Below are 9,285 nucleotides of genomic sequence, written 5' to 3' on the forward strand. Positions count from 1 at the left end.
TTTATGAACACTTTTATTCCTGACTTCTTCACAGAGTTGAGAAATGCGATTAATTTATACTACAGTATCTTGTAAAAGAGCAGTGGTTTTCTTCGTTGCAGATGTTTTTATTAGATTGTGAAAAATGTATTAAATGCTGTCAAAACACTGGGAGATGCTATGGGTATCTCTGTAGGTGAAGACACTTTTTTCAGCAGCCCTAGGATAATGTTTCTTGCAGTAGAATTATGCACAGCCCTGTTCAGAGATGAACCGCAAAGATGCCTTTTTATTGTCATGAAGGAAGGGGAAATAATTAGAAAAGTAAATACAATTTTTTTAAATGTATAGCTCATTAATTTTTTTCAGTTTAAAAATTAGTCAACTGGTATAGGCTCATTGAGCAGCAGTCCAGGCTCAGGTCTTATGAATGAAGGTGTTGAAGTCCTTAGGATGTTATCAACCTCTCTCTGTCTGAAATATGTTTTAGCTTAGTTACTTTAAAAAAAAAAAAAAAACCCACAACTAATCCTTAGTTTAGATACATTCCCTTTTCAAAACATAGTTTGTTAGTTTGCCTAGCTAATAGACATCGTTTGTGTGTTTATAGTGGGTTTTTAATTTAGCTAAATTAATTTGAAGTAAAGTATTACTAAAAGTCGGCCGCTCTTTGTGTCATACTATTTATTTTTTCCAGCAAGATTTTTAAAAATTATTGTTAGTTTACCTAGCACGTTTTAATAATCCAGGTGTTGCATTCTGTGGAGTACAGGATGTGGCTTCCTGTATTAGGTTGTTAATCTGTTAAATGTACTGTTCTGACAGAAAAACAACAAAAAAAAAATCAAATATGTTGCTCCTATATTGTATTTTAAAAGACTTAGTATTCTATAGAAATAATGTGATAGGTAGGGTACTACTTAATCTTATCAGTCATTATTGTGTGCTTTGGAGCATAAAGTGTAATGATTCTTTTTGTAAACTATTTAAACAAAAACTATTTTCATATTCTTTATATAAAATTAATTACAGGCATGACAGGGATTACAAATGTTGATCGTATATGGGATGATTAAAGAAATAATTTTGAAATATTACAAATAAATTATCTCAATGGTATCAGAAATTTGGCAAATGCAGCATAAACTAGTATTTCCTTTTGGAATCACAGAATGGTTTGGGTTGGAAGGGACCTGAAAGATCATTCAGTTCCAACCCCCCTGCATGGGCAGGGACACCTCCCACCAGACCAGGTTCCCCCATCCAACCTGGCCTTGAACATTTCCAGGGAGGAGACAGCCACAGCTTCCTCGGGCAACCTGTTCCAGTGTCTCACCACCCTCACTGGAAAGAATTTTTTCCTACTGCCTAGCCTAATTCTCCCCTCTTCAAGTTTGAAACTATTTCCCCTTATTCTCCTACTAAGTACTAATGTAAAAGGCCCTACCCCAGCTTTCTTGTGGACCCCCTTCAGATATTGGGAGGTTGCTAAAAGGTCACCTCGGAGCCTTCTCCAGGCTGAACAACCCCAACTCTCTCAGCCTGGCTTCCCAGGGGAGGTGCTCCACCCCCTGATCAGTTTAGTGTCTCTCCTCTGGACACGTTCCATGAGCTCTGTGTCCTTCTTCTGTTGGGAACTCCAGAACTGGACACAGCACTCCAGGTGGGGTCTCACAAGAGCAGAGGGGGAGAATCCCCTCCCTTGACTGCTGTCTGTGCTGCTTTTGATGCAGCCCAGGACACAGGTGGCTTTCTGGGCTGCAAGCACACCTTGATGGCTCATGTTAAGCTTCTGGTCCGCTCCCCCCCCAAGTCCGTCTCTTCAGGGCTGTCCTCAATCCTTTCTTCTCCCAACCTGTGTTCGTACATGGGATTCCTTTGAGCCAGGTGCAGAACCTTGCACTTGACTTACTGAACTTCATGCACAAGCCCACTTCACGAACCTGTCCAGGTCCCTCTGGGTGCCATCCCTTCCCTCCAGTGTGTTGACTTCACCACAGTTTGGTGTCATCAGCGAACTTGCTGAGGGTGCATTTGATTCCACTGTCCATGTCACTTACAAAGCTGCTAAACAGCTCTGCTCTGAGCACTGACCATTGAGGAACACCCCTGGTCACACATCTCCATTTGGGCACTGAGCCACTGATCACAAGACCCATCCAGTTCCTTATCCAATGAGTGGCCCATCCTTTGAATTCATACTGTTCCAGTTTAGAGATCAGAGTGTCCTGTGGGACAGTGTCTAATGCTCTGCACATGTCCAGCAGATGACATCTGTTGCTCTGCCTTGGTCCACCAGGGCTGTGACCCTATCAAAAAGGCCACCAAATCAGGCAGGCAGGACTTGCCCTTAGTGAAGCCGTGTTGGCTGTCACCAACCACCCCTTTGTTATCTGCTTTCCTTAGCAGAGCCTTCAGGAGGATCTGCTCCATGATCTTGCCAGGCAGAGGTCAGACTGACTGGCCCAGAGCTCCTCGGGTCTTCTTTTTTTCCATTTTTGAGAATGGGGATTATGTTTCCCCTTTTCCAGCCAGCAGGAACTTCACCAGAGTGCCACAACTTTTCAGATGTGATGGGCAGTGGCTTTGCAGCTTCATCCACCAGTTCTTCCAGGAGATGTGGGTGAATCCCATGGGGTCCCACAGACTTGTTCACTTGTTTTCTTTTATTATAAATATATTAAGGACCAAATTTTCAGACCCCAGTTTTGCAAGTGCTTGCAGACCTGATTAATAATTCAGAAGTTTTTGAAGAACTATTTGATACTTCCTTGCATGAAACTCTTACCAAGTCAGTAGAGTTTTACTGGAGTACTAAATTCAAGTCTTTGCATGAAGTATTGTATCTGGCACCATTAGGAGAATTGCTACTTCAACTTCTTATTTAGTAGTTCAGTATAACTATAACCCAAGTTACTTCTCTTTCTTGCACTATTAAGACATTTTTAGTATTACAGGAAGAGAGGCATATCATGAACAACTGGTATGTACTATCTTTCTGTGGTGCTCTTGAGGATATCCATACAGCACACTGAGGATATCCGAAAAAATATCAGTATTTTTTTTAAATGGGATGTAGATGATACACATTAAGAGAGATGGCTATGAAAATCTGAACATAGAAACAATATTAAACCCTTTCTTTGGCTTATGTGCTTGACTTTGCAGACTCTGACTTCAGCTGGATTGCTTGCATGCCTAAATTAAAACATGCATTATAGTAGCATTACACATTTTGGTGACATCCTGAGATCTATTTGATGTGTGTTCATTGCAAAGCAAGAAACTTAAATGCTAAGGGAAAGGGGAAACATTTTGAATCTAGTTTCGAATAGGAAAACCAAAATGTGATAATCTTTTAAGGAGGACCAAGTAACAGAGGAAAAGTTCACTAGATCTTAGTTACAGAGACTGTTGCATAATCACTCAACAGAAAAATTAAACTACTTTATGGATGGATTTATCTAGCACAACATTGTTTATTTACCTGAGTCTATTAACAGTATTTGCTTTTCAGTACTCACTAAAAAATTTTGAGTATTATTTTAACTGTTTTGTTCACAACAAAATGTTAGACAGTAACACCCACAGGGAGCAAAGTCTACATCATTAGTTATGTGGAATTAAGAGTTCAAAAAAATATTTGTTTAAATTTATGGACTAGACTTTGAAGTTGGGAGATGCATAATTTTGATAGAGTAGAGCAGCACTCTGTAATCATGCTGGAGAACAAATTGGAATCCAGAACTCCCGAACAAGGATGGTGTGTAAAGCAAGAAACATCCCATGTACAGAACGAAGAACTGTATTCTGGAAATTCCATTTCTTCATTATAGAATAGGTTTGTCTGCCTTGACTTCCAAGTCCTCACATCCCTGGACTAACCTCTCCACCCAGGAAACTCATCATACTCTGGAGCACAGAGTGGTCCCTGGTTTCTGGCTAATGAAGCTTACCTGGCTCATGTGTCTCACTGGTATTAATAGTGAGAGAGGGCAGGGACATCATGAGTAAGCTTTGTGAGTCTAATAAAAATAATGGAATAGATGCTTTAGATTGTGTGCCAGTTACTGAAGGCAGCTGCATCAAGAAATGAATCCTGACTCTCTCCCAGACTTGCATGCAGCCCAGCTGCAGACCTCAGGAATTTCTGGAGCATGACAGCATTCAGCATGTGATGAAGAGTCTGGGGTTTTCAGCAAACAGTGTTACAGTTACAGTGTCTTGATGTTATTTCTTTAAAGACACATTCTGAGGAAACAGTTCAAATGTCTTCAAATGCTTGTGAAAGGGATCAGCAATGTATTTAAAAAGCAGGTGAATATTGGAAAGGGAAGGAACAACTCTTAAAGGTGTAGAGGTTCATTAGAGACTTTCATATAGAGAGCCACATTTATATAGAAGATCTTTAGACATGATAAATGAAATAAAAACCAAAATTATGATTACATAATTCTTCTAAGCAATGTCTGGAGCAGCAGTTTTATGTGGTATTAATTTATTTAATTGTGCAATGTTCTGGGATAAGGCTGACCCTTAAGGCCCAGCATATTATTATTATTAAAATGTTTATTCTTATTTTTCAGCAGTTCTTTAAGATGGAAATTTTACAGCAGTGGTTGTCTCTAGTGTATCTGAATTTCAGTTACCATGTCTGCTGCAGAAATGTGTATTTGATAACCAGTGAGCTTTTTGACACTTTTCCAAACATCAGAGAGTCCCTATACTAAAGAAGATACCTAGTCTGAGGATTTTTCTCTAGCAAATAAACCCAAGTTATGGTGTAAATTCAGCTTTTTAATTCAGCTGCTAAATAACCTCAAACCCATGTTCTAGTGCACTTGTATGTGACAGCACAGCAGAAAGTATAGGATAAAACATGTAGAACAGAGTAACTTTGCTTTACCTCATTTTAAGTCCTAAATTTCAGCAAAACAACACAAAATACAGATGACTGGCCTTGTTTTCTTGATTCTTAAGGTCTACACTAAAGCTTATTGGAGCAATGAGAATTTTGTTGGGGATTTTGCTTCCTAAAGCTCAGCAAAGTCAAAATAGCAAGACTACTGATTGTGAGAGAGTTGTCCAGAGTACATGCCTGGCACCTGCGGAGACTTCTTTTAACAGAGGACAAACAAATGGAATAAACTGTAACAGCAGGATGCTTTTGTGCAGTCCCATTTGCCTGGGAAGCACACTGATAGTTCAGAATATACGATGATATTTTTCCTGTCTGCTTTTGTCTATTAATATTTCATTAACTGTAACTGTAGCAGTTAATAAGATACACATTTTATGATCAGTCCTTGTTTCTGCTATTAGTTCAGTTATTCATTTACCTTCACATTAGAGTGGCTCTTGGTCATCACTGCAAATTAAATTAAAAAGACAAGAATTCCTGCTCTGGACCACATCAGCTGTTTCTGAGAGCAGCCAATATAAGATGCTTCAAACAAAGGCATGGAATATTCTGTGATGGATAATTCAGAAATGAAAAGCACACAAGATTTTTCAAAAATAGTTGAAGTTGGGGTAACATCAAAGCATGAGGCTTAATTAGTGTCTAGGGTCTAGTTTGTTATAGTGAAGCTTTTTGCTTTTCTTTTTGGTACATGGTTGTAATCTCCGATACATTTCAAACATAGATGCAGGTGTACAAAGGTGAAAATAAGAAATAAATCTATTTCCTTGAAATATTAACTATATTTGTAATTCAGTATTAGCATCAGGGTGAGATGTCCCTAGCAGTTATTATGTCTCACTACACAGAGGGGCCTCTCAATCTCAGCAGGCTTCTCAGCTTAGTGTAATGTGAACGGATGCTTGCAGGTAGCCAGACACTTGTTAGGAGTGTTGAGCATAGCAGACTTTGCTGATCCTGGAGTCAGTCTGTTTTAAGCCCAAGGTTTTATACATGTCACCTGTGACTTGGTGCTGTTCCTATGTTGTGCTCAGCTGTTGGGAGTTGGGGATACTCAGGTGCTTTGGGGACACATTCCTAGCATCAGCTAATACCTTACTGTGAAGTGTCTTCTGGATAGAACTCTATGTAGCAAAGAAGACCATGATTTGTATTAGCCCCCCCCCCCCCCCCCCCCCCCAAAAAGATTAAGTGTTTCTGAAGAAAGCTTTCTTTGTGACTGTTTAACAGTGCCCTCTTGAAACTATGAATAATAAAAAATATCTGTTAATATCTATTTAAAAATCAACGTTAGTGTTGGAGGGTTGGTGGTTTTCTTGTTTGTTTCTTGAACAAAGCAACTTCTCAGGTAAATCTGGGAGAACTTGACCCATAGAATGTGTTCTTGTACTCCTGATAAAAAGCTTAACTTACATAAGTTGTCAGTGAAGTCCTTAACTTAAGGTGCTCTCCATAATGACCCACTTACTTATTGCTGGGTTTTTTTTTTTTTATTATAGTATTAAGTCTTCTATCAGTTTGCTTGTTAGCACTTTTTCTGTTCATGTCCTGTCAGCATCTTGTTCAACTTTTCATCTCTGAAGGAGATTTCATCTAATTGCATATTTGAAGGAGAACAAAACAAATCATTAGTAAAAGACAGTATTGTTTTGGGAGAGAATGTTCCAGTTTGTGGTGTTTACAAGGAGGAGGTGTGTGGGGACAGGGATAGATAGGGTTTTGTTACCTTTTTGCTTTGGATTAAGTCTGGTGCCAAGCTGCTGCTCTGATTTTAATTCAGCTCTCTGAATCTGAGCTGCTTTTCTATGGGTCTCAACAGCACATTCCCCAAGAGTAAGATACATCCTCCAGCCAAGCAGATAGCAGCCCCTGTCATGCATGCATCTATCAGCCCCAAAGAGGCATTGATCCCAAATATTTACTTCCTGGGGAAGTGCTACAGACACTTCCTTTTCTGGCTTGAGTTACGTTTCAAAATACATTAAAACTCAGTTACAACTACTTGTATGAATGGTCTAGTTTTGTTTTTTATGAATGGCTGTTTCAGAGTCTTGCTGGGAACATACCTCAGCTGGATGACTTTTCCTTTGGGAGGAACCACATTCTTTTTATTACAGCAGCTCCCTGAATGGCACCGGATTTAAAGCAGTCCCCCTCTGGAACTGTGAGGCTGTACTCATGAGAGTACATGTACTCATGATGCTGCTTCCAGGAAGGTGGTTATTGAACAGGGCTTTGTTTGCTTGTTTTAAAATAACTTTAAGCTTGGATGCTTGAATCTGCCTGCAGTATTTTGACAGAGACAACAATTAGTTTCTCATTGATTTCTGGTGTTAACCTGGCATAAACTTGCTTGGAAATCTAAGTTTAGTAGGGTTTTACTTTGAACTTTTACACTCTTTTCCTTCCTTCTTCAGAACCTTCTGCTGAAGCTAAGACTACGTAAAGGCAAGGTTTAATCTAAGTCATGTCTGACATTCATTTCTGGTCTGTAAGAACTGTGTTCACACAGCGTGGAGAGGACATTTAATGACTAACCTGATCCCTCTCTCTCCCAGACATCCAGTGGTTCTTTTTCGTGCTGCCTGTGAAGCAGGAGTGCACAGGAAGAAGTGAGGTGAAGGTTACTGGACCTCAATTGGCGATGCAGCCAATGAGACATTCTGCCAGTTGGCCACCAGGTGGTAGTAGGCCTGCATCAGAAGAATTAAAACTCCTTCATTTCTGGTCTTAGATTTAAAATACAGTATAATAAACACCGTGCCCACCTCCAACAGACTCGGGATAAATGCACCCCCCAACACTGCATTTGATGCATTAGCTGCATCAGCAGAACTGACCCTTCAGGCAACACAGCATCTAGCTAATATTTTGAGTATTTTCATCTCCCATCATCCCAGTACTTCTCATGCTTTAGTCTGAGGCTGCAGCTTCAGAACCAGCAAGCAGTAGCACTAACTGTTAATTCTTTTGGGTTTTTTTGGTTTTTTTTTTGTTTCTTTTTAATAAACAGAAGGAAGTAAGGAAGTTGCATTAATAGCCCTGTTTCTGTAGATTTCTGTTCCAGTACTTTGCCCAGACTACATCACCTCCATTCCTTTGCAGACCCCTCCTGTCCTCTCACTGCTACTTGGCAGAAGTCCCCATTTGCAGACTGGAAAATCGTCAGAACAAACAAAAGAAATAATGGCTACACTGTAAGCTCAGTTGATAAGAATGCTAATTTAGATTTCTCTTTACTATGTAGTTTTCAACAGTCAAATTTGCAGAGAGCCTTGTTGCTATTATCAGGGCTGGATGAGAGGTTCTGTACTGGGTGACTGGGAGGATAGACAATAATCACATGCATTTTTCCTTTTTGCCTTTCAGGATAGGGGTTGGACACTTTTTGAGTAGAAATAAGGATCTCTTGTACACACTAAGTGAAGGATGCAGAGCTTTCAAAAAAACGAAAATAATGTGTGCCAGAGCTAATTAAATAATGCAATAACATTTATGGGGAAAAAAACAGGGCAAGGTTTTGAACCTTGATAAATTTTGAAGAAGTGGTAACTGACTTGTTGCACAGCCAAAATTATTCCTATGTGCTGGTACAACATGAATTTTCAGGAAAAAAAAAAATACAGTTTTCATCCTAGGAGCATAAAAAAAAAAGTTTTACTGAATAAAGCTTTTCAACTACAGTCATTCCTCTTAAACATACCATCTGTGAAAAGAGCCAACTCTCCTGCTTTTTGCATATATTCTCACACACAATGTTCTTCTGCTATGTCCCTGCCATAAACCTCTCTTCCTCCTAAAAAAGTGATGTTACACAAGGACAACAGAAAGGTTTTGTGCTGTACCTGGTCACATATATGGACACACACACTACCTGATCTTGTGAACTGCCATATTAAAAACAGACTGCAGTATTTCTAGATGTCTCTTCAACATGCATGGTGTTGTCTTGGAATAAAGCGGATAGTTGTCTTTGTTGTACCACCAAGAGAACTGACCCTGTTGGTAACCAGAAGATCACAGGCAAACTATGTCAAACATTTAAGACTTGGTCAGCTAGTGTAAGGATACTGGGATATACCAGGAAACCAAGAAGAGTTTTTTTTCCTGGACAGAAGTAAACAAATGTTTAAAAATCACTTGGTCATTACTGAAAAATTTCAAGCATGGAAAGAAAAAAAAAAAAGGAATTTTATAAAGCTAAGTCTTCTGCAACAGCATTCTCATGCACTCAGTATTATTCTACACTAACAAACATAGCTTTGCCTCATGCAAAATTAGCACCTTTTTTTTTTTTTAAATAAAGTTTGCTTTATGATACTGGGAATATTTGAACGATTCCTAGGATTACTCTAAACCTTATTACCCTAGTAGTGTGCTGAAGA

The sequence above is a fragment of the Heliangelus exortis genome, chromosome 6 (genome assembly GCF_036169615.1).
Source record: "Heliangelus exortis chromosome 6, bHelExo1.hap1, whole genome shotgun sequence".
NCBI classification, from domain to species: domain Eukaryota; kingdom Metazoa; phylum Chordata; class Aves; order Apodiformes; family Trochilidae; genus Heliangelus; species Heliangelus exortis.